The 26,112-nt window shown below is 33.9% G+C and overlaps 1 long non-coding RNA gene across 1 annotated transcript; it reads left to right on the top strand.

The window, feature by feature from the left end:
* On the top strand, window positions 1-25,062 carry LOC105739816. Its single transcript, XR_001115798.1, has 2 exons — window positions 1-291; window positions 24,076-25,062. It is a non-coding gene; the product is annotated as an uncharacterized LOC105739816 (long non-coding RNA).
* The last annotated feature ends 1,050 nt before the right edge of the window (window positions 25,063-26,112 follow it).

Here is a 26,112-nt window from a genome sequence, read left to right as displayed (position 1 = left end):
TAGTTAATAGGGAGTCTAGCTTCAAACCCCACATCTGACTGAATCTCATTCCACCTACAGCTTTGAAGGCTCAGAAAACATAACTGCTAGAAAAACTGAGTTAACTCTATGAGTGCCAGGACAAAAGCTTAGAATTTAGAAATGAAACAATGAATAAGTAGATATTTTGCTCTCGTTTTGTTATTTTTTACTTTATTTTCCAAATATGTTTAGGTTAAAGAAAAGAACATAGGATTTAGAGTCAAATAGGCAGGTGTTTTGATTCTGCCCTTGCTAACCCTGTGACCTTTGGTAAGTGTTTAAACTCTCATGGCTTCAGTATTTTCTCTACTCTGATATACGCATGGGTTCTTTGTACATAATATGTTCCCCATAAATGTTATATAAATGGCTTCATAAGAAAATGAATAATGTACCTAATTATAACTACAGCTTCACAAATTCAGTGGATTTAACAACAATGATAATCAACTTACACAAGCACAAATTAAAGTAACCGTCCTTCAGGGTTTCTAATATATTCTAGTTTATAGGTACATGTACTGTTTCTACTTATCAAGGCTTGAAACTTAAGTGTTGAATTCTTAGTCTCTAATGCTATGACATTTGGGCAATGAACAGATTTTGATAATTGTACCCATACCCCCACAATATCTTTCATATGTACCTGCTCCTTGGTTTCCATTCTCATTCCATTTCTGCTGATGTATTGCAGTGATTCTTATAATCATTCTCAAAAGTTTACTGACTGCTCACTATGCTCTTGTTGAGAAAAATATTCCCTACCTGCACTTTTCTAATTTGTCTTGAGTTCTTAAGTTTTGGAGGCTACATTTTTTGAAGTAAGGATTCTCTTTTGCCATTTGTTGTTATTGTTTTTAGATAATATTTGTCAGAAACTGATTTCATTTGAATAACTCTTTACTGACATAGGACTTCCTTCCTTCCTTCCTTCCTTCCTTCCTTCCTTCCTTCCTTCCTTCCTTCCTTCCTCCCTCCCTCCCTCCCTCCCTCCCTGTCTCTGTCCCTACTTTCCTTCCTTCCTTCCTCCTTTTTTTTCTCCGAGTCTTGCTTTGTCACCCAGGCAAAGTGGCGCAATCTTAGCTCATTGCAACCTCCACCTCCTGGGTTCAAGTGATTCTCCTGCCTCAGCCTTCCTAGTAGCTGGGACTACAGGTGCTCACCACCACGCCTGGCTGATTTTTGTATTTTTTTTAGTAGAGACAGGGTTTTGCCTGCGGTGAGGTGTTTGGCCAGGCTGATCTCAAATACCTCATGTCAGGTGATCTGCCTGCCTCAGCCTCCCAAAGTGCTGGGATTACAAGCATGAGCCACAGCACCCAGCCTGACATAGGATTCTATGTCTCATAAATATTTCTGTTCTTTATCTTATGGTTTAAAGATTATTCTAGTCAAGATATATATTCTGGATATAGTTAAAATCATTAATTTTTCCTTAAAATTTTGTAAAATTTGAGTCATATTTGGCTTAACTTTTACATAATGTTTTGTTTTAGTCATATACATTTATTTGCTAAGTGTTTCTACTCAAAGACAGTTTCCTCTTCTTCACCAACCATCTATTGTGATCTATTACAGCATGGTTGCTATAACCATGTTGGTTTTTATCACATGTGTCTTCTTTATATCTTTATTTTATTAATTCATGATTATGAAGCCATGAATTTTCTTGGCAATTTCTTATTAGACCTGAACTATTTCTTTGTCCTTTCAAAGTCCTAGAGAACACTAGAAATACCGAGTTACTGTTGACTTTCCAGTACCTTCAGAAAATAAAAAGCACACTGTTTCTTTTGTTGTTTTTTAAGGTAGGTATTTATCAAAAACATCAGTAAACATGATTTTGACAAACATACATTTATGCTTACTCACTACTTTCTTTACCATTTTCCTATCTTACCCCGATCTAAATGGTAAGACTCTAGAACAAATGTTGTGCCCCCTTCATCATCTGGATCCTTATAAATAATTTGACCCATGAAATCTTATCTCTTTTGCTCACAAACTTCATAAGTGAAAAATGAACTTATGATTTTATTTTTGTTTTTTTTTTTTTGAGAGGGGGTCTAACTCTGTCACCCAGGCTGGAGTGCAGTGGTGTGATCTCTGCTCACTGCAACCTCCACCTCCCAAGTTCAAGTGATTCTCATGCCTCAGACTCTTGAGTAGCTGGGATTACAGGCGCGTGCCACCATGCTAAGTTTTGTATTTTTAGCAGAAAAGGGCTTTCACCATGTTGACCAGGCTGCTCTTGAACTTCTGTCCTCAAGTGATCCATCCACCTCAGCCTCCCAAAATGCTGGGATTACAAGCCTGAGCCACGGCGCCTGGCCAGATTTATACTCTTTTATGAGAGAGGACCGCAGACCCCTCTATTCTCTCCTGTGATCTGAGATACTTCCTTCTCAGACCTTCAATAATGATTAGTTTTGAGTGTGAGCTGAGGAGAAGAGGAAGTGAAGGAAGGTTTGTGTCTAAGCCATGCATTATCTGATTTTCCACCATTTCTTATACTGATATTTTAGGTACAATCATAAATTATCAAATGCTACCTTGCTTTTCTTTGTGACCAACCATTTTGTTTTTTCTCTCCCCAGTGATATTTCTAAATAATTGAGGGTTGTGGCCTACAATTCTGTTTTTCCTAGTTTTTCCCCCCAATAATGTTATTTAATTACCTTAATTAATAACTGCTTTGTTTTGACCAGTGCAATGACCAGTATGATTCTGAATATATACATAGTTCCAAAATAACATTAATAGCTATTGGATCTTTAAACAATTAATCTTTTTTTCTCTCATTTCTGTTGAAGAGGTTGCTAGACAAAGTTGTAAAAGAGGTTCTGTGATAATCTCCTTGACAACAAAATATGTTCAATGGATATCTATGAGCCTAGAGAAATATGTATCCTGGATTGTATTTCTCAAAAAAAAAAGTTGACTAAAGCATTTAGTATACATATGCCCTGCTGCTTTAATTCTTTTGTGAGTTCTCATACAGTTTGTAAAGTTTCCTGTATGTATATAATAAATTTTAATGAAAACCTGAAGCAATATTTGATTGCCCTAAATTTATCCTTCCATATGATCCAGGTTGTTCCTTGGATATTTATAATTCCGGAACTAGAATTTATAACACATACATCAGTCTCAATCGTTTCTATTTTCTCCTGTGCATCCTCTGAGTGCAAGAATACCAGTATCTAAATATAATCCTCAGTGTTCCATTTCAGCCAAGTCCTTTGCAGAGAAATATTAGCTCTCATATAAGCCTTTTTAAAAAATCTTGTTACTCTTCACAGTATGATGGTTCTCCCTGTCAGTGAATAGATCTTCATTTCGGAATTCACTATGTTATGATTGTTGTCCCTTAAATTTAGGCACAGTTTATAATAACACTAAAGATGAGTTTATTCTTTAAAAGAATAATGGAACATAATGCATTTATCCACATTTATTCACATAAAATAACTCTACATGCCTTGTGGGTTTATATTGTGTTATATTTTTTCAAGTGTTCCTATGTGTGTTCATGGGAAAATCTAGAGCTGCCTGCCCTCTTTTGACTCACAGAACAAAGAGAATAGCAAGTGCAAAAAAAGTAATTCCTAATTTTACATGTAACAGTGTTCATTATTCACAAAGATTAAAATGAGGGTTTTTCATAGTTACTAAACATCATACAAATACACGTGAATACAAGTATTTTAGTTGTTAATTTTCCTCACAATCTGAGATATCTGTCTTGTGTAAGACAGATAACATGATTGTTCAGCCCTCACTCTTTCAGTGTGAGTGTATTCAGGTTCGCCTTCTTGGTTTTTATTTGAAGGTAGCCTAGGCCTTAGGCCATTTCAAGTCTCTCTACCTGTTCTCCTTCTGGCACCCAGACTTAAGAAGCAGTGTCACTTTTGCAATGTGTTTTTCTCATGGTGGAAAGTAGCATGCAAAATGTTCAGTAGAAGCTTTTGATGTTTCTTAAAACATCAGCCTGAAACCCTTACACTGCCATTTTTCTTTCTTTTGTATTCCATTGGTCTAAGAAGGCTAAACCCCAAGTGAAGCGACCGGTGATAAATACTCAGGTGACTATAACGGAAGCCAAAGCAATGCCATATGACAAAGGCATTGGATGTTCATTCGTTTTCCAAGAAAGGGGTAAAAGGTAGGAAACCATAATATAATCTCTAAAAGACAGATAAGGTAGAGAGGCTTGCCATAAATATTTAAACTGAACAAAATAAATGCCACTTAAATAGCACTCATTGTTATTTAAGGACTTTTCTCTTGTTGGATTCTCCATTAGCAGTGAAGCATTCTTTTAGAATAATAGTAGAGATAAATAGATGAGGTTATTAAATGAAGGTTGTCATCTCTCCCACATTGTTACACCATTTCTGAATTCAGAATGTCACATTCCTGTATTGCATTACCCACCCTTAAGCAAAACATGTATAGGATGAGGAATGACATAATGCCTTTCTTGGCTTAAGGGCACCTTGACTAAATGACACAAATATGTTTAATTTTCCCCTTAATTTTGTGTTCTAGGGTATTTTATAACCAGTATCAACTCATTATATTCTAGAAAGATTAAAATTAAGATTTCCTTTGGTTATATGCAAGAAGAACAATTGGGAAAGGGGAATGTGTGCCTATTTTCGGACACATCTATATTAAGAAAAAACACAATTTAAATTGATTCTCTTAAAATCGTTCAAGCCTGTACAGTCCCTGGAAAGTTTTTGAACATTTTTAAGGGGTCCAGTCTGAAAACCAATTAAATATGTTATATTGAGCAATTGATTGGAAAGTGAAAAACTATGATCCTCACAAGCAGATACTTTAAAATAGTTAACACATGTCAACATTAATTTGTGATTTAAAGAGAATGTAGGAAAAAAATAAAATATCTTTAACTTAAGAAATGACATAAATTGAAAATAAACAGTATATTTAGCATTGAAGTGAATTGAAATTAAAATAGGAAGAAAATAGCCCTTTTCACCATGCATATTCAAACTTTAATTAGAGACCCTGGGCTATGCAATAAAATCAAAGACAATGTAAAAATCACAATAATTCATAAAAATGAATAAAAACATTTAATTTTAATTGACTTGATTGACTACATAGAAAATCCTGAAACTCCCATATATAAGCAATTTAAATTAATAGGAATATTAATAATATTTATTAGATAAAAATTATCATGTAAAATAAATATTGCTCTTTGATTACAGACAATGATACCATTCAAAATGGATAACAAAATCAATAATAGCTAAGAATAAACTGAACAAAAGGCATACAAAGCTTCTTAGGAGATGTTTCCGAAATAATAAAAAGATATAAAAGGCAGTCTTATTGTTCATGGACTGGAATACACAGTGAGATAATACAGTCTCTCATCTCCTAGGTAAATCTTCCAAAGTGTTAAGACTTTTCCTAGCAGAAATATACTACAAAATTATAAAAATGAAGATGGTTCTGTATTGCTGAGGGGTAGAAACATCAGTCAATGCAACAGAAACTACATTTTAAATTAGACCAACCATATATAGAAAACTTGATAAAGGGCAGCAGAGGCATGATAAGTAATTAAGGAAGAGTTAAACTAGATCAATTAGGATACAAAAAATGTATGGTTTTACACAATAGGCAATGTCATAAAGAAATTGTAAGCAAACACACCCTGGAAGATGATATAACACATAAAACTAGCAAATATTAATATCCAAAATGTTTATACATCAAACTCATTTAAACCATTAAATTTCCAATTACTATTATTATTATTTTTTAGGAATGAAAATTTCCAATTATTTTTAAGACATGGAGTCTTTCTCTGTATCCCAGGCTGGAGTGCAATGGTAAGATCATAGCTCATTGCAGCCTCAAACTCCTGGGCCCAAGCCATCCTCCTGCCTCTGCCTCCTAAATAACTGAAACTACAGGAGCGAGCCACTGTATCCAGCTTCAAAAATTTTGATTCATAGCCAAGATTACCCAGGCAGTTCCCAAATAATAGCCAAGATAGTGACAAAATTTCTCTGGTACATCATTTAAAAAAACAAAGAATGAAAAACCAAAATGACTAAAATCTACTTTTGCCTTAGAAAAAAGAAATAAGCATGGACCTATCAATTTTTTATTTTATTCTGTCTACAACAACATTATAATATGGCAATTCATAAGCATAAATATCTTACTATAGTTTGTATTAAAACAAATTTAAATTATTAACAAATAAGACACTGAAATTTAAAAATTCTAAGCATATGACATAGAAATAAGTTCTTAATTGAAAGACTTTTCCATTGCTTAATATTTGATAGCTGTTATGCAAACATACTCTTGACAAAGAACAGTTCCATGTACTTTCACAATTAGTTTTCTGTATGTCATTGTACTATTTCTCTCTTCAAAATACATATGAAGGAGTTGAAAATATGGAACAAACAAATTCTAAAAAATAATACTACAGAATTTTATCAATCATCCTGCCTTCCAGTAGCACGCCCTCTTAGAATGTTTAAAATTGCCATTGGTCGTCCCTCCAGTTCTGATTTCCTTAGAACTTCTCTGCCCTAAAGCAGATATCCAGAAGCCATTAGTTCATGACTTTAGCCTTGCCCAGGACCTGGACAAATAAGCACCAAGAAATTCTAAGTATTTAGATTTGTATCCTTGCTGACAGGAAAGGCTTGAAAATATTCTGCAGCCTAGCCATGTAATCTGAAGCGCTAGCATCAAGTTTACAGAGGCCCCATTATGGCATATGCTGCAGTATCCCACCTGTACTCATCTACAATATTAGGATTTTTGTTTTCATCTACAATATTAGGATTTTGTTTGCAATTTGATCTAATCTCCTATTGTGTCTGTAACCCACCCTGAGCCACAGTTCATTTTGTGAATTTCTACATCCGTCATGGACAGTAAAATTTAAATTTGATTGCTTGCCTTGAACATGAATGAACATTTAATTTAACCCGAATGAACATTCTTGCCAAACCATTCGTTGGTGAGTATGCTTTCTGTGACTGCTGTTCTCATAGAGCAGAAGGTCACCAAACTATACAAAGTGATTAAACCCAACTTTTGAAAACCACGTTTTGGAGCTTACATCTTCCTCTGCAGAGTTGAACATTTCTTCCCCTTCTCCATTTTCTGGCTTATTCCTGTTTCTGGTAGATAAACCACCATGAAGGTCTCATCCCATCAGACAAAAGGGTGCATGTGAGCTTTGAATTAATGCTTTTTTAGAGCCAATAGATTACAAAACTGTGGTCAATAGTATCAAAGAATGCACCTAAAAATCAATAACTCTGATAATTTTTCTCAGCAAATTGCTGTGGAGATTCTGAGAGCTTTATTCATAAATGCTTGTATTTATTAGTCCAGTGGAATAAGCATCAGTTTAAAACGTAACTGTTCATGAACAGTTTAAAACCTGTTTGTGATCTTATGGAAGCGACAGATTCTGAGCCCCATATTTATTTTCTGTAAAATATAGTAATTAAGACACTAGCTTTCTTATATTGCTACAGAAATCAAGAACATTTATAGTGTTAAGTTCTTTGCAGATGTTATCAAAATTATCCAGTACTTTGATGAATTAAATGCAATATTTGGCCCACTTTCCTGTTTAAAACTCCAATCAAAATTTTAAACTATATTTTATAATACAATTTCATATGAAATTAAATATTCTATTGTTCTATTTAAATATTTAGAGAAAGTCAGGTTACTTCACATATGAAACAGCTTGATGCAAATATGTTACCAAAATGAATCATATTAAAAACCTGAGCTCACCATAAGGGTGAAACAGACCGGCTATCTTTCAACTATACTTATCAGTGCCAGTTAGCACAGAAATATTGAACATTAGCAGATTCTTGTGGCTCTAGTGTATGTTATCAGCCTGTAGGCCAATCTGGAGAAAAATAAAAGACAGCATTTATTTTTTCATTTAACAAATATTTATTGAGCAGTTGCCATGTGCAAAGCTTTGTTTTAGACAATGGGAATAGAGCAGGAAACAAACCAAATAATGTTTCTGCCCTCAAGATATATGAGTAACTCAAGAGACATGAACACTTGGACAAATAAATGTTATGGTCGACCTTTGTTAAAGGGTCACAAATTCCATTTCCCTGTTCTGAGTACACAGCATAGAGACTTAACATTTTCCATCCTTCCTTTCAGTTACAATGGGAGTTACAATGGGACTGGATTTTGGCTAATGGAAAGAATCGATATATGCCACTCCTAAACCTAGCCATGACAAGGCCTGCATTGTTTCTCTCTCTCTCTCTCTCTCTCTGTGTCTCTCTCTCTCTGCTAATTTACTGGCTTACTGCTGAGGATGCTCTAAAAAATGGCAATGGCAGGGCACAGAATCGAAGGATTTATGAGCCAACAGTCACTGCCTGGAGCAGAACCCTCTAACAAGAGTCAGAAGTGTAATGTGAGCAAGAAATCTACTTTTACTGGACTTAACCAGGATTTTTTTTTTTTTTTTTTTGTGGGGCGGGGGGGATTGATTGTTACAGAAGCTGGAGTTCATTACACTCACTAATGCAAATGTGTAACTTACTGAAAGGTAGTTATAGATACTTAAAAATTAAGAGAAGAGGATGTATACAAGAAGGCCATGCTATTCTAGATAATAAAATTAGGAAAGGCTTTTGTCTTTTGTTGAAGGTTGAACAAAGAACTGAAGAAAGAAACCATGTAAATATTTGGGAAAAGGACAATTTGTAGGTACAAAACACCTTCAAATGCTATAAAGCAAAACTGTAATTCACATTTTTTTTAACTTTAAGTTCTGGTATACATGTGCAGAATGTGAAGGTTTGTTACATAAGGATTACGTGTGCCATGGTGGTTTGCAGCACCTATCAAGCTGTCACCTAGGTTTTAAGCCCCGCATGCATTAACTATTTGTCCTGAAGCTCTCCTTCTCCTCACTTCCAGTCCCCCAACCCTGGTGTGTGGGGCTCCCCTCCCTGTGTCCATGTGGTCTCATTGTTGAGCTCCCACATATGAGTGAGAACATGCAGCGTTTGGTTTTCTGTTCCTGTGTTAGTTTGCTGAGGATAAGGAACAGTGAAAGGGGATATAGTTGGGGATGCTGGAGAAAAAGCTAGGGGCCAGCTCATTTGGAGGCCACAATAAGGACTTGAAACTAAGAGAATTAATCAAAAAGCCTTCATTAACATTATAATTACAGACAACAAAACTTGTCTAATTAAAAAGAGATACTTTGCAAATGCTAAGTCAAAATTTCAGGTATTCAGAGATTCTGTTTCTCAGAGAGAAGAACAAGATGCTACTTGCAGGTAGCATCCTCTTTAACACTAACTCACGCATTCATATTCATTCACAATGCTGTAATATCATTCAGATCCTCCTTACTTGGGCCATATTGTCCTTCTCCTTAGCAGTAATGTTGCCCTAGTATTCTGATGTATACAATTCCTGAAGTCTTCATGCCTGCATTAAATAATATTTTAGGTAATTTTCCATAATGATCATTAGCTATTCTTCCATTATCTGGAAGACTGTTTGTTCTGTACTTTATATTGGACATTCTTATTCTATAATATAATATCAATAGCAACTAAGCAGTCAATATAAGTAAGCTCATTGTACCCCAAATCCTCTCTCTCTCTCTCTCTCTCTCTCTCTCTATATATATATATATATATATATATATATATATATATGGTTATACATCAAAATTCTAGGGCAACATTACTGCTAAGGAGAAGGACAATATGGCCCAAGTAAGAAAGACCTGAATGATATTACAGCATTGTGAATGAATATGAATATATATATATAGAGAGAGAGAGAGAGAGAGAGAAACAGACTATTCTTTTATAAGAGAGAGAATAAATAGATATAAAAAGAATATATGTATATATATGTTTCTTTTTAAAGCAAAAACAATATCAAAACATTTGCTTTTCAAAGTTGTATTATTTGGTTGCTTTAAAAATCCTAAAGAACACTAACAATAATGAGACTTGTTCAAGGTCACATATATTGTAAGTGCCTGCGTTGGTTACAGATTCAATTTCTTTCTGGCTCCAAACTACTCAGTTGCTTTAGGACAGTGCCAAGAAAGATACTTTTTATGTGTGAAAGAAAATATATTTTTCTAATACATAATGGGTCATTTTAGATTTATAATTTTCTGTTGATTTGATTATATTTTCTTTTAAGCATTAAAAGAGAGCTAGCCAGATATTTTTAGCATAACTAGATTTTACTATATAAATTTTGCAGTGAGAAGCAAAAAGAAATTATTATGTCTATGAAATTAGTGTTGATTATAAATGCTTCTCTTCATTTACCATTACATATCATGGTAAAAAACACTCCCATCAGAATTGCTTTAAGAAACAAAGAAAAGTAAAATTTTATTAATCAGCAGATTTAAAAAATAATATATAAATAGTTATTCAAATATTATAGTTAAATTATGGATTACCTTTTCACATATTAAATGATAAATCCACCAATTAAATGCACCATACCTGTGGCAACATGATTTAACTTCTGTGCTGCAAAAATTTACACTAAAAAAATGAAAAACCACCACCAAGCAATAATAATGATAATAATAATAATTGGTCTCTTAATGGGATGGTGCTTAAGATGTCACTGAGAACCTCCCATACCAAACACATTATAGTACATCGTGTATTTTCACTAAATTTATAGTATTTAAACAAAAATGCATATTCATTTACTCCATAAGCAATTCTCTTCTATTAAAAAGTAAGATAAGGCAGAAAAGTTGAGTCTAAAATCAGTAATAATTATTCAATATTATATAGTAAATATTCCACTTGTACTCCCTTATCGAACTTTAATATTATGAAACTAAGTAAAGAAAAATAATGATTTATAATATGCCTTGATAATAACTAATATTCATGTTTTTGAAATGCTTTTTGATATATTTACTATATATGATTTTTACTTATATTTCAAAAACCAGTTTATTTACAATGTTCTAGTATTTCAGTTTTGTATCATGATTACAATAATTCTTTTTTTTTGGTTGTCATTCTTCTTTTTCATTATAAAATATGCAGATAAATCAGTATGGCTCAATAGTAAAGAGTTCAATTAGAAAACTACAGTTTCTTAATGAATTTTTTAATATCAGCATTCTTCAGTATTTTTTGTTTACTTAACAAAAAGCAGAAATGTAATTGGGCTTGGTTACACCAAAACTCATCATCTGAAACAATTACCATTAAGAAAATAGTTTCCCATCTTATGGGTTTTATTTTATTTTCTGGTGCTGTACATAGACAGTTCAATGCCTTGCAGAGAGCAGGAAGTTGGCATTATTTTTTGAAAGAATACATACATTAACAAATAAAACCATTCTTTTATAAGAGAGAGAATAACTTTTACTGCAGGTTGAATAGATTGTGTTTCTGAAAATGATGCAAGCTAACAAAGAAATTGAATGTTTGTGAAAGTGTTTTTATCTTTATCTATCAGTCAATCTATCCATACACACACACACACACACACACACACACATAAAATGAGCTATAAAAGGATATCTCTTAAAACTTAGGTATGTTTTTAAGTCTAAACTACATAATTTGCAATACTGTGATAGAATATGGTACAATTAGCATCTCAATTTAATTTTCATGACTGAAAAGAGTACAACATGTAAGGATTTTGGATAATTAAGAAGTAGGTTTGAGATGGCTGCATTCATTGAACAAGTAGGTGTCCTTCCTCTCTCACAGTTGCCAAAATTACCCTCAAAATTATGTCCTTTAGCAAAAAGATCAACTCACAGGTAAGAATGTTTTTTTCTTTTTCTTTGAGAGACTGACCCTGGTTGGATTGTCAACCTTGAGCATACAAATAACAATACAGTTTTGAAATTTAAAAAAAAACATTTATTAAGAAAACACTCCGCCACACAAATAATAAATTAAACATGAATAAATATTTTTAAATTTTATTTTATTTTTAATTGACAAATAATAATTATATATGTTTATGGAGTACAATGTGATGTTTTGATACATATATACATCGTGGAATGATGAAATCAGAGTAAGCATATCTATCACCTCAAATATGTGCTATGTATTTTTATGAGAACATTTAAAATCCCCTTTTAGCTAATTTGAAATACACAGCATATTAACATTAATTATAGCTACCTTGTTGTGCAACAGAATATCAGAACATATTCCTCCTAACTAGTTGAAAAGAGTGTTCTGAAATAGCAAGTATATCATGTTAAAAATAACTGGTAAAAATTGAGATCTATTGTTCGGTCATGAGCAAAAAAAAGACAAAAAAAATCTTTAAAAGTTTATGTCCTAGAACTATTCTATAGAAAGCTACTGCAAGCCAAAATTGTAAACCAATGTAATTTTAAACTTTAAAATAGGCATATAAAACATCAAAAGGAAATAGATTAAAATGGTTTAATTATGTTGCATTTAATCAAAAATATCCAAAATACCTTTTTAACATGATGACTATTAATGAAGTACTTTACATTCTTGTTTCTATACTAATTCTTTGAAATCTGTTTTATATTTCAAACTTACATACATTTCAGTTCAGACTTATCATATTTTAGGCTCTTGATAACCAAATCTTGCCATTTTGTAAGTGAGAAAATTGCATTCCAGAATTGAAGTGATGGACCAAATTGTAAATGGTTGAGCTATGATTGCATTAGATTTTCTTTGACATGTAATCAATTCAGTATTCCTATCCTCTCTGACAAATAAAATGATACAGCATGTATGCAATAGGTGAGAGAAATGATGTCCAGATTCTTCTGTTGGAATAGTTTTCAATTGTTTTATGTTATCTGTTATGTTTTGTTTATTTAATTAGTTTATTATGCTTAAAATAATTAAGAAGAAGAAGGAGGAGAGAGACAAAAATTGACCTGGATAAAAAAGCTAACTATAAGTAATTTATCAAATAAAGAAATTATTTTTGCTGTATCTGCAAAGAATAAGAATAACAATCCAAAAGTTTATTACTGGGAAAACAAACCTAATGTACAGTAGGTCTAAAACATAGTTAATGGTAAAAGATTTGTGATAAAAGTTCTTATACTAGGCAGCCTAGTAGAATTTTCTTTAATTGATTCTGAGTAGATCTTGCTAATGAACATACCCTACCCACTGTAATTATGTTTTATGTTAGAGAAGGTGATGAGTTTTATTCCTATCAGTGAATTTTTAGACTGTGGGTTCTCATAATGATCACTGCATAAATTTCAAAGTGGGTCAGTTTTTCACTAACTACCTTCATTGTTACCAAATGCATTTAAAATAATCAAAAGCATTAATGGAAACTCACATCAAGTAGTATATGACCCCTGGGGTTGAATGGGCTTGTACAGTTACAAATAGGATTTGGGGTCATTCTTTGCCTTATCTTTAAAACAGTTGTTGTTCAGGAGAAGAACTAAGTGCTTATTTTTTATCTGCATAGAAGCAGAATTTGGGGCCCTCAGGCTGCCTTTCTTCCATGTCAAAGATGTTAATAATGTATCTGCCTACCAATGTGACAAAGAATATCGGCTGGATTCTTTTCTTTGAACTGAAGCAAAAACTGAAAACTTTCATTTTATCATTAAAAATCTTTTCCATATAATTTTGCCATCTCACACCCCCTGTAGAGCACTACAGTCTAGGTTAACTCTGGGCATAAGAAATTCATGGACTTCCCCCTGGAATGTAAATATATTTATTTATATAATAAATAATATAAAAATATATATATCAATGACATAATCTCTTGTGTTTATGTGGCTGAAGAAATATGCGGTTGGATACTTCATAAAAATTGTTTAACATATACATTTTTAAAAATTGGAAACCTGAAGCTGAGCTAAGTAAAAAACACTGCCAAGTAAATATGAAAAACTGTGACCACTTTAGGCGAGCTTTCTTTTGAGAAAATAATATACTTCCGAAGGAAAGTTTTAACAACTATTATACATAATGTATGTCATTGAGCTATTTATCAGTATCGGAAAATATTGTGACATCAACTATAATTGAACAGTTACTCATGTTTGTAGATGCATTTACTATTAATTTTTGTATAAACACATCAATTACATGTTAAAATCCTTGCATTTCTACCAAGAACAGAATATTACAAGTCAGTAGTCATCGTGCCATGTAAAAACATGAACGGTCATACAAAAACTTGTTTTTTTGAGAGGCTAAAAATAATGTGTGTAATTGAAGTAATCTTTTACACTGAAGCAGAGACAATTTAAAAATGAAAATAATAGCCTCATCGTCAGTCTCCGATGCCATGAAATTTGTGTTAAAGATCTTGTTTCTCTTTGATATTTAGCAAGGACCCAAGCCATCGGTAGCAACCATTGTGTCTAATTTACACTCTTTATGTCAAAAGGAGAAGTGAAAAATAGGGAATGACAGAGGTGAATGAAGCTGTCCTTCCCTTAATTTTATTTAACTCACCGTAACCAGCTCTTTCAACATATGCTCCAGGAATAATTTGGTTTTTATATTATCCACCAGCACCACCAAGTGGTAAAATTTTTGTTTTTTCTTGTACAGTGATCATTGAAGAAAAAACAAAATACACTACTGGAATAATATTAGGACTAATTAAGTACTTCAGATATATCCAACAAAAAGTACATCCCAGAATCCCCAGGGTTTATTAAAGAACTGTTGAAAAGATTACATTTCAAAAATTTTTAAAAAACAAAGATAAGTTTAAAAATAGATTTTGTGGTTATGCTTATTTTTCTTGTGTTTCCTTATATTAATGCTGATAACGTAAAACAAGTAAATTAAGAGATGATTTTACAAAGCAATTTATTTTAATTTTATTCCACAATATATACAATTTTACTCTAATAGCATAAATTATACATTTTTATGATCAATATTATTTGATTTTCTGGTAGAAATTTGAAGAATTAAAAAGTGTGCTGTGAGCCAAAGTATTTGTTACTTGCGTGAAGTAAAAACGAACTGCTATAGAATACTTTTTATAAACTCATGTAATAAAATCATTTTGTTTAGTGATAACACGAAAACAACACATAAATTCTTTGTTTACTAGGAATAAAATTGCATACGTATATACATTTAAAATATTTGTTGAAAATAACACAAATTTTAGGTGTCAATATTTGGGGGTGTTAACTATTTAGCTATTTAATTTTCTAAAATATATGTGATTTGCAAAAATAAGCAATGGCAAAACTCAAATCACACTAAAATTGTATTCAAATTTGCCAGGTAGAAAGTGCCAGAATCCCAGTTGCAAGTTATATTATAACTATCTAGGAAGCAAGGGTACTTGAACACTAGTAATGTGCTCAGGTACATTTGAGTACTCAAGATAAATTAAAATCTAAATCTATTAATACTATTCTACCTTATAAAATATTAGTGCATTTCATATTGGAAATGAAATGTGTCTGTCTTCAGTGTTAGTCCAATTACTCTTAGGGATGCTTTGTTCAAGTATGGAATATTTATCTCCCTCTACTTATGCTGTTCGATTGTCTTGTCAAGTGATGATTCATTAAGGACAATTAATATCAATGTTTCAAAATCATTAATAGCAAAGGTTAACCATATAAAATTATTTTGTTCTCATTTATAACTTGAGCATTCTTCCTGTTGATCAAACAAAGCCAACTTTATTATATTTACTGCCATAAAACACCACCACCTTGACAGATCCTATCATGTCTTTCAAGGAGGAAACAGTGTTTCAGATGAATTTTAGCTCTGGTCTATATAAATTTAAGAAGGATTTTGCCAAATGGGGATCTATTTAGGATTCAATGTAGCTTATTATCTAATAATTTTTCATTGGTGGGCATAGGGAGGCACTTGTTTGATATGTGTGTTGATGGTTGAGCCATGTATGAGTCTTGATAATGAAATTATTTTAGTTGATTCACAGTCGAGTCTTAAGAAGAAAGTATTTTGCAGAATGAAAACAATTTTTACTTAATTCCAATGTTGGTTAGTACAAACATAGCTAAGTATACTTTATCAAATTATTATTTAGACAGGGACAGGGATACTTGTTTGGCTGAGAATTGTTTAACATAAAAAGAGTTAAATATGGTTTTAATTCTTACTTTATTTCTGAAAACAAGAAGAAAAACATCAAAAAAATATGCTATGACACCTGCTGAAAGAGAATTCATGTTGGATCACTTACATTACTACATATCTTGCAAACCGAGGCAGTGATTTTATTCTGAACTATCTTTTCATAGATGTTTGCATACTGAGCAGCCTTGGAAAGTAGAATAAGTGGCTTCTTCTGGAGAAGAGCCAAGGGATACAGAAAGCTACAACGGTCTTAGCAATGAAATTCTCACTGTCTAATATGGAACATTGGATGAAAACATGGGAACATTTATTTGGTTAGGCCATAGTTGTTACTGTGCCCTCAGTACACAAAGTAAATGCAAAGCCCTTTTCAATGGAGACTTCACTCCCTCTGTGTGCCCTTATCAATCATTTCCCTTATATCCAGAATGCTGGGACTTTACAATGAAAGATATAAGGTGGGGCTGAAAGATAAAAGGTGAAAGATACAAAGATTGGGCTAAACAGACATTAACATCAAGAGAATCAAAGTCCGTATGTATCCATCTGACCATGCTTCAGAATTCTGAAGGAAGAGATTTAAATAATGGTAGTTCTGTTGGATATGAGAACCAAACTTGCCATCCTACCCATAACTGTGGAAGACAAAGGTACACTTATTCAACTATCAGTGTTTAGGCAAGATTCACAATGAGGTAAGAAAGCTAATAAGACCCCGTGGGCAGGGTCCTTTGGGTAAATTCATTTTACTGTTATTGATTTTATATAATAAAGTTTACTAGAAATGAATATGTCATATGCTTGTGCCTCCTGTCTCATAGTGCCAGAGAGCATTCTCCCAATCAGAAAAAGCCACATGTATAGAAGTGCTAATGAGACAAATACATGGCTAGCCAATATGCCTCCCTATAATCTCCTGGGGGATTCAACATCATCAGTTTAGAATGCCAGGAGGAGAAAGGAGAAATCACTAGCTTAATTAAAGATTTAAAAGCAGTAGAAAGTAGTAAGAGATGCAATATCTCAATATGCCCTCTGTTCCCAGTGATATAGGAAGCTTGCAATGGATTAAGTTGTTGCTCCTACAGCTCTGGCTGTTCCATTGTACTCAGATATATCAGGATCAAGATCCATTAACATGCATGTCACAAAGCCTCCAGTGTATTTTTGTAGTACTCCTACAGGACCATCTAAATTTTCCAGCCAGGCTTGAGTGTGCCAAGATTTAGTGTGAGTGCCTCTACCTTCTGATGTCAAAGCTTCGACTATGCAGATAATGTTCTGTTGGATGGCAATGACTCGGATTCAATGCCCCTGACCTTGGCGTTATCACACCTCCTCCAGAAGGTTGGAATGATAAAACCTGACAAAAGTTAGAGCACTGATTGGCAAGTAAACTTTCTTGTAAATATGTCAGTGTATTTACGATGATTAATTCCTCTGGCAGTCAGGAAACAACTTCTCAGCTGCCCTCCACATAAAAATAGCTTCCCACCTACTATGCTCTTTATTATTGGAAAAGGCTTGTGCCTCACTTGGCTATTCTACTTGTTCCTTAGTCCTTAAGCTAACTCACACATTAAATTTTTTGATTACCATCCAAATCAGTAGACATAACCCAACAGAAACTGTCCAGCAAGCTGTAATATACTCTATATTTGGGGCACCACAACACTTGTAACTTCTTTGAACCACATGTCTCTCTGTGAATGATGATTCTGATAATTGGGGCTTCTGGCAAAGAGAAACAGCTTCTGTTTAAAGGAACTCCTTCTGTTTTGAGCTAGTCTTCCATACATTTGTAGTTACTAATTGTACCAATTTTTAGAATAATCTGTTAGCTTGCTATTTTGTTCCTGTTGAAACTTAACTTCTGACACATAGAGGTCTGTGACTCTCTGACATGATATTGTCATTTGGAGGTGGATCAACTTAAACCCAATAGTTAGCAAGTCAAGCAGTTTCCAACAAGCCTTACTTGTCAAATGGGTATAAATATTCAAGAATACAGACAACAGATTATCTCACCTTTGCATGAAAATTTAGGAGCTGTCACTTTAGAGGAAAATTTACTCTTGACTGTGCTACCTAATGCAAAGCTGTTGAATCACTTGGACTCTCAATTAACAGAGATTCTACTAAATTCCATGCCTGGTTCAATAATTATTTACATAATCTGAAACCTGATGGTGTCCATGAGGATCATGGCTTTGATCCTCAAAGCCAAACTAAAAATTGACATGGTTGTCTCCCTTAAGTTCATTTTCATAGCTCTGCCCAATACTTAATGAAGTTTGTTATCCTTCTACTGACCCTTGAGCCTTTGCTAATGGTCTGGCTCTTTATCTGGCATGCAGAAAACTATAGACTGGTAGATTTAAAACACACCTTTAGGACCACTTACTATAGAACAAATTGCAGCCTTTGAACAAACCATCTGGGCTACACATTTAGGTGACAACTGTAAGGGAACATTCTCTGATGATACTGAATGAAAACAAATTGCTGATTAAATAACACCCAAGTTCCCACCATTTCTGCCTATATTCATCATCATACCAGGCATGGGAACACATTGTCCACACAGATTGGGCTTTAAGTAAATAATTCTGCATTTCAAATGCAGAGGGTACAGCTACAACTGCTTGCTATATATATACCACTGCTTGCTATATATATATATATATATATAGACATTTGACAAAAGTTGACCTAATTGAGATGTCATTGTCCCACCTGTTACTGGAAGATTGACTGCATATGATTTCTGAGCCCTGTCTGAGAGGTCCCAGTGATGATACTTTCTCAGGTTATGATGCTGCTGCTGCAAGGTGATCAGCTGATTTTGGCTGCATCACATTAACACTTGAAACTATTGATTATCATAATTCCAGCTTTTCAGGTCATTTCCCAACTAACAGCGGTGCACCATTTATCTCAAAAGCCACTGAATGTTCATGTCAAGTTATTTAATGGGACTTCCACATTTCCACCATTCATTTATAACTGGTGTTGTTGAGCACTTGAATGGTCTCCTAAAAAATGCATTCAAATATTCTGACTATCTCGCTGACTTCTTTGACCCTACTAAGGCAATTTGGTCTCTAAATGTGTTACCTTCGGAAAGTGATTATCTCCTCTCAGTCTAGATAATGATGAAGATAAAGGTATAGGTAATACATAGGCTTTTTTGGAAATTTGGAATTCCATCCTGACTGCTCCTGGACATTATACGTTCTTCTTTCACCTATGGCAACCAAGTCTGAAGTGGTTAGTAAAACTTTCAGGTATCAACGTGTCCTGCCCTAACAATGTCACACAGTTAAAAGAAGGCCTAGGGCTAATCTGAAAAGGCTATATATTGCATGATTGCAACTGTATGACATTCTGAAAAAGGCCAAAATATAGAGACAGTAAAAAGTGGTTGCCAGGGGTTGTGTAGGGGGAAAGGATAAGTAAGCAAAAAACAAAGAATTTTTATGGCAGTGAAAACTTCTCTGTATAGTACTGTAATAGTAGACACATGTTTGTTTTTTGTTTGTTTTGTTTGTCTCTTTGTTTCTTTGAGATGGACTTTTGCTCTTGTTGCCTAGGCTGGAGTGCAGTGGCGTGATCTTGGCTCACTACAACCTCCGCCTCCTGGGTTACAGCCATTCTCCTGCCTCAGCCTCCAGAGTAGCTGGGATTATAGGCATGTGCCACCATGCCCGGCTAATTTTTTATATTTTTAGTAGAGATGGGGTTTCTCCATGTTGGTCAGGCTGGTCTCGAACACCCGACCTCAGGTTATCCACCCACCTTGGCCTCCCAAAGTGCTGGGATTACAGGCGTGAGCCACCGCACCCAGTGATACATGTCTTTATACATTTATACAAACTCGTAGGAAGTAAAATATCAAGAATGAACCCTAATGTAAATAATGAGCTTTGGGTGATTATGGTGTTCAATGTAGGTTTGTCAATTATAACAAATGTACCTACTCTTATGGGGAATATTGATAATGGGGAAGGCTATGCATGTGTTGGGGGAGGAGATATAAAAGAAATCTCTGTATCTTTCTCTGGACTTTGCTATGAGCCTAAAACTACTCTAAAAATAAACTTAAAAAAAAGATGGCTTAAGTGATTCAAATTTATCTGTTTCAATCACTTGCATTTTCTTTCTGGATTTACATGGTCCTAACCACAATGATAGTCACCATTTGTTGAGTACACTCCTTGCTGAGTCCCCCTTAGACTTAGTCAAAGTAAGAGATATAATGAGATTTTATAAGTTATATAAAATTACCTGGTCCCTCTTACATCTGGTGTTCCAGAAGAAAGATCTATGTATGAGAAGAAGATTACTGGGCAAAAGAAAAATGTATAGCTACTGTAGTGGTACACCATGATTTTTGTAGTGGTGGAGGGAGAGCAACAACTCAAGTACCTAGAGAAGAATCGCCTTAGAACACAGGACATCAGGGACTGGGAGAGGCATTAGTGGTGTTTCTCTTTTGAAGCCACCTCTGAGTCCTTTCTCATTAAGGAAGACACCCTGGTGCAGCTCTTCACACCATTGCAAGACCTTTAAATTGGACTCAATCTTGAAAATGTCATGTCGGCTAGATGACTCTCATCTATCAGAAACAACAGGAGATGTCCCCAGATCCTGCACTTCTCATACAAAACACCTGTCAGCTACTATGGATGTTTTCTCCGTCTCCATTTTTGTTACTGTCACTTGTCATTCTACATGATAGATGCTTGTTGCCTGGCTGATGTCAAGGACAAGAAGACAGATTGAACTGATTGCCCCTTGACAGTTCTTGAAAAACAAAACTTGACTTGATTATTCAAAGTGGACTGTAAAACTTATGGCCTACCAAGTGGCTGGGAGACCATACTAGATACACTGTCAACCTGTACCTACTAACTGATGTATATCCCTTGAATGCGTGTGGGGACAGGGGAGTCCCAATAATTTCAATGAACACTTTTTCTTTCTGGGGATATCAGACCACTGGGTTGTACTACTTATTTTAAGCCAGTCATTAAAACATCCTCTTTCTGAAAACATAGCCACTTATACCTTAGTATATAAGAGACCTTTGATGTTAAGGAAACACAACAACCCATCATGCCATTATTTAACTTACAGGTGGCTATGGTTAGCCCTCCAAAATGAGGCTACCCTAGGTTTCTTAGTTCCTTTACCATGCTGGAGGGATAATTGACATGATAGTTGTAAGATTTGTCAGGTAGGACCCGAGCAGCGCTCAGTTTAGGGGTAATTATTTCCCACTACTGAGACTGTACCCTTCTGTGTACTCACTCAGTGCCCTGTGAATCATGAAGTTTTCCCACCTGGCTAATGAAAAGATGCCTTCTGAGTTCAGGACACTGGTATTATTGCCACTAATCATTTAATGCAGATCTTTCCCTGGCCTCATGTGTTTTTCTCACACATATGTACTGATCAATATTCAGCTGACTATTCAGGAGGAACCCTATGCATATTTCTGCTGGATGTCTACCTCCTCTTTATTACTCTGATTTGTGAACCACTGTTGCCACCTTGGTGTCAGTGACCTTTCAGCTCTCTCCTCAAAATTAGGAAGTCTGTTTGGCTCTGCCTGTATTTCTTCTTTCTGTGCCAAGGCCTGGAAACTCTAAAGGAAGGGAGCTTAGACAATCAGAGGTGTAACCTCATTTGCTTTTCATCTCTTACAATCACTTTCCTTGTGCTGCTCAGTGTGTTGAAATCTGCTGTTAACATGTTTTGGTAATTTTTTTTCTTTGTTTCATTAAGGAAGGTACACTGTTAGTGAATCTTAGGTCAAAATAGAAGTCCCATTTAATATTTCTTATGGATTTTAGTATGTTAGACAATTTTTATGAACAAACAAGCAAAACTATTAAATTTTTAATGGAGTATCACTGAATTTACCCATTAACACATGGAAAATTCCTGTAATAATGAAGTCGAGTTTTCTATTTCATTGTGATATTGTTTCCATTTATTAATGGATTTTTATCTTTTAATGCTGCTTTATCATTTTCTTCCTAAAAGTTTTGCACAATATTTGCACAATTTATTTCCATAAACTCTATAATGTTTGTTATTAATAAGAATATTAATCTCAATGTGTTAAATTTCCAGATTGGTTGCTTTTGATATAGATAAAAATTCGTTTGGTTAAGGATTAATATTATATACTTGTTTCATTATGTTTTTAATTCAATGACTATGTTCTTCATTCTATGATTTACGTTTTTATACCCTCATTTCTTTCATTTCTGTATGATTTTGTTCCATTATTTCTTGCTATTTACTTCTGTGGGTAATCTCAATATATTTTTACTTAAAGTATCTTAAATTATTTGATGATATTACTCTTTAAAATTATTTGTTAATTATCTAGTTGTTTATTGTGATGGCTGCCTTGGGAGAGTTGAATAATTTTTCTAACATATCTAATTTAGAATTTTGGTGTGCAGTATCATTTTGAGTGGGATGGCTTATCTTTGGTTTTATAGTTGTCTCCCCTCAGTTCTCTGAGGCCTTCAGTCTAGAATTAAAGCTTGTATGATGAACTCAGATACCTTGCTCCAGAGTGATAGTGAATATATCTTGGATTCTGCCAAAAAGCCAGTAGGATATGTCAGTTCTTGATTTGAGAACTATACAAACATACACAAACACAAATGAACACACACACGTACATATTAGTCCACATATCTTAGTCCTTTTGGACTGGTATGAGAAAATAAGTGTGCTGTCTTGGTGTGTTCTCACATGGCAGAAGGCAAGAGGGATGTCTTTTGGATCTCCTATAAGGGTCCAGTTCTTGAGGGCCCTGACCTCACGATCTAATCATCCCTCCAGAGGCCCTATGTCCTAATTCTAATGTGTTAGAATTTGAACATAAAAATTGGGAGGTGGGGACATAAACATTCAGAATGAGTGTTTGTGTGTATGTGTGATCTGTATTCAAATCTCTCACATGACTTCATTTAAATTTAAGTTATATCCCAAGGAGAAAATCAACAATGTAATATTTAGCCTTGTATTAGGAGCAAGCAGATTACACCAGTCATTGTTTTCAAGCAACTAATCCTTTACGTGACTACCTTTCCTAATTCTGTAGTAATTAAAATATGATGTGGTTCTCTCTGTTGGCCTCCAGGCATAGAGTTCAACAGGCTGGTGGCTTTAACTATTTGCAGTTTTTTATTTCTGTTTTATTTATGCTTCTCAAATGTATTTACAAATTTTATTATTTTTTTCTTTGGTATTTTTCTCTTACTGCCATATAATTTTGACGTAAAATTTTAATATAGTATATGAATAGGAAACCAAATGGATTCCAATGTAAATCATACTTTATGCTGTTATTTATTTAATTCATCTATTTACTTAAAGTTGATCATCTTCCAGAAATAATTTAATGTGGCTTACAAAGCTGTATTAAATGCAACACAAACAAATAATCTAAAATTGATAGGCAAACAGAGGAAATAAAGAAGGAAAAAAAGAGAGAAAAGGAGTAAGAAAGAATAAGGGAGAGAAAGATAAAGTAACAAAGAGAAAGAAGAGGGGAAACATTAAAATGAATAATTATCTATGAATTTGATATAACTCAAAATGATAGTTAGAAAAAATAGGGTAAATTACACACCTCAAAAGGTCAATGAACTAAAACCAAACTGATAATATCTTAGCCTATTGCTTTCTTTAGACAGTAAAAATAAAGCATGACTCTAGTCCCAAATGCCATGCGGAGGTTTAAAAAGAATACTTTCAGATAGTAATGGATTCTGATTACATATTTTATTCTATTCTTTCTTAATTTTGGGAATAATTTATTTGCAACTTTACATAAATTATGAAATCTTCATATTCATTACTTGATGTTCCACAGGACAGCCTACTTTGTCCAGTGGAGGCAGCCATGCCATTCCAACTGACATTTGTGGGATATTAGAGACCAAGAAGTGTTAAGAGATGATCTTCACAAAATGCTGAGCTTGTGTGTGTGACAAAGTACAAACAGGAGAAGATGCATATTCACATGTGGTGGAGGGTTATGGCTCTCCAGCCTGGAGGATTGGAACTTGAGCCAGGTGAACAGTGGGTCCATTAAAGGGGCAGCTCAGTTCAGCAAATCAGAGCCTGAACAGGATGAAAGGGGCAACCCACAAAGATGAGGACTGAATTGGAGTTACAGATCCCAGTTGGTTGGAGAGACCATCTTCCTGGAGGGATGACCCAGTTTGGGAGTCACAGCCAGAGCTGGGATAAAAGATAATCCACACTCTTTTGGATATAATATGTATTATAATTTCTTTTTTCTCTCAATTAGTTTAAAAGTTTTACATTGTTTTCATTTTATTAGTCACTAATAGAAACATATACAATAGTTTTCTGCATTCCTTCAAGCTTAATATTAACAGATATGTTTACCCATCTCCTGAACATTACAAATATCTTGGACTATTAACCTCTCTTAGGATTAGTTCTATTCGCATGCATGTGATTATTTTGCTGTGTAATTCTAAGACTCCATGATATTGATAATACTCTATAAAGTTAAATTTTCTCAGATTTATCCACATATTTACCACTTTCTTTGATCTTTAGACTAAAGCAATTTTAAATACCAGGCTTACTTTTCTTTATTCTAAACTGGAAATGCATTTTTTCGTAGATTTTCAGTAATCCCTTGTTATATCATTAACTCTTTGATCCTTTTTAATATGCAGTTTTCATTCATCCTTTTTTTGTTGTTATCTTTGAGAGAATTGATCATAGTGACTAAGCTGCAATACTAAATTAGAGGAGTTTTCGATCTTAAATAATATAACTTTGGCATCGTAAAATAATTTAAACAATAAAATGAGTTCATATTTGTATGCTTGCATCTTAGCCTTTGACATTACTCCTATTTTGATGATGAAATTTTACCTCGAAATGTCACTAATTTTTATTTCTGTGTGTGTTTGTTTTATTGATCTTCCCAGTAAACATCATTAAACATACTATTTCAAACATTAAAATGTCTGCTGAAAGGCATCTGACAGTTAAAAAGTCAGTGACAAATTACTGAACTAAAACTTAAGAGATGATATAAACATGTAGAACTGAGCCTAGAATTAGGGACCGCTTTTCTTATCCTCTGAAAAGGGCACTAAGAACCACAGATGCTTAGCATCACTAACAACTTCAAGGTGCTAGGGCTATTAGAAAAAAAAAAGGGGGGGAATCCCAAGTCTTGTCAGTTTGAAGGCAGCTAGCAAACTTTCCATTTATTTTAAGTTAGGACTCAAAAGACTCCCCCATAAATAAGGGTAACAGGTAGGTAGAGGTCTTACTAGAGCCTATAGCAAGGCTTAAAATCATCTCATTTTGTGCAACTGAATTAAGGCAAGCCTTGATTTCTGGTTATACTGGGGACATGATACGAAGGAACATAATCTCTTTCTGGAGGAGTAAGCAACATGAGAGTTCTCAAACTATTCCTGCAGTAACAACTGGTTTACTATTATGCACATGTTGTTTTGCTTGATGATTTCCTCTTGGTCCCTGAGACTCTAACTTTTCTTTATCCTTTTTTTTCTTTCTGCTCCTCAGATCAGATGCTGATTATTTCACCATCTCAAACATGCTTTTGAGTTTTTCTACAGATTTAAAACATTCTTCATTTGTACTTCAATTTGGTTCCGTGTGTATACACACACAAGCACACACACACACACACACACATATATTTATTGATATTCTCTCTTTAGTGGAAATCATTCTTATACTTTAATTCAACTGGCTCAATTTAGATATGCCTTCCTTTAGTTATTTGAGCATATTTTTAAAGTTTATTTTAATATTTAATAAGAATTTATTAATTCTGTTAATTCCTAATTCATTAATTCCATCTTTCAATAATTGACATTAAAGTTTTAAA

The sequence above is a fragment of the Nomascus leucogenys genome, chromosome 5 (assembly GCF_006542625.1).
Source record: "Nomascus leucogenys isolate Asia chromosome 5, Asia_NLE_v1, whole genome shotgun sequence".
Lineage (NCBI taxonomy): Eukaryota > Metazoa > Chordata > Mammalia > Primates > Hylobatidae > Nomascus > Nomascus leucogenys.
The sequence above is the reverse complement of the archived record's forward strand: the minus strand, read 5'-3'. Positions and strand labels throughout refer to the sequence as shown.